Raw genomic sequence first — 1,319 nt, 5'->3', positions numbered from 1 at the left:
TTAACGATTTTCCATATTATAAATCTTAAAAGTATATTTAACCAATTCAAAATAAGTTTTTGTTAAAAAACGTTTCCTGTGGGATCGATATCTTTTATTACTACAAGCGTATACCGTGCACTTACGGAAATCGCTCAACAAGTTTTTGGCGCCGTTGCCGGGGAACGCCAAAATTTTTGACAAAAATTTAGATTTTTCGTATTTTATTTCGAATCTAGGTTTATTCATACTTATTCAAAATTTTATATTTTATTTATTTTAAGTTACTAACATATTTATTTTTCAAATTCTGTTTTGAAGGTAGTTTCGGTTCGTGCGAAATTTCAGGTTCATGCGCAGTTCTCGAAGTCCGGGCATGTCACCAGATCCTATTGACCCAGAAATTGAAAGAACTCTTAAAAAGAACAAGAATGATAAGAAAAACAAAAACAAAACTCCAATAAAAACTAGAATTACTGAGCCAGAAGTTATGGCCACACTCATGGATTACGCTAGGCCAGGAGTGGCCGGTGTAACAAACAGTATAGTTAGACCCCAAATAAATGCAAATCAATTTGAGATTAAGCCAGCATTGCTTAATATGTTACAAAATAACGTAACATTTTACGGGTTACCTAACGAAAATCCTAACACCCATTTGACAAATTTCTTAGAAATTTGTGACACTTTTAAAATACCGAATGTGACTGCGGAAGCAATCAATCTTCGCCTTTTTCTTTTTACTTTGAAGGATCGAGCCAAAGAATGGTTAACTTCTATGCCAGCCGCATCATTTGAGACTTGGGAGCAATTAGCCCAAGCATTTTTATCAAAAAAAATTCCTTTAGCAAAAACCGCAAGAGTCATTAAAGAGTTAACATCTTTTTCTCAAAATGATAATGAAACTCTTTATCAGGCTTAGGAATGTTTTAAAGAACTTCAACGTTTATGCCCACACCACCAATTGTCCGCTGAACTTTTAATGCAAACATTTTATAATGGACTAAATCCTACAACTAGAGGTTTATTGGACGCTATGTCTGGAGGGTTATTCATGAAGAAAACATCGGCCCAAGCAAGAGAACTTTTGGAGGAAATGGCAATCAACAGTAGTATGTGGCCCGCGGAGCGTGCACACGTACCAATGGCGAAACCATCATCCTCAACTACGTCATTAGTTAAAGTTATAGTGAATCTTGATCTAGTTGCGATGTTGCAAGCCCAATTTTCTGCCTTATCGCACAAAATTGATAGGTTTATGGCACCGTGTGATCCTAATGGTAAGTCAATCCAAACGGATGTAGATTATGAAGGTATGAGCGAAATTAAACAGGTAAATT

At 35.6% G+C, this 1,319-nt stretch overlaps 1 non-coding gene across 1 annotated transcript; it reads right to left on the bottom strand.

The window, feature by feature from the left end:
- Positions 1–838: 838 nt before the first annotated feature.
- Positions 839–945, bottom strand: LOC136201736 (small nucleolar RNA R71). The gene has a single exon (XR_010674078.1). It is a non-coding gene; the product is annotated as a small nucleolar RNA R71 (small nucleolar RNA).
- Positions 946–1,319: the final 374 nt, after the last annotated feature.

This window comes from Euphorbia lathyris, chromosome 7 (genome assembly GCF_963576675.1).
Source record: "Euphorbia lathyris chromosome 7, ddEupLath1.1, whole genome shotgun sequence".
NCBI classification, from domain to species: Eukaryota; Viridiplantae; Streptophyta; class Magnoliopsida; order Malpighiales; family Euphorbiaceae; genus Euphorbia; species Euphorbia lathyris.
The sequence above is the reverse complement of the archived record's forward strand: the minus strand, read 5'-3'. Positions and strand labels throughout refer to the sequence as shown.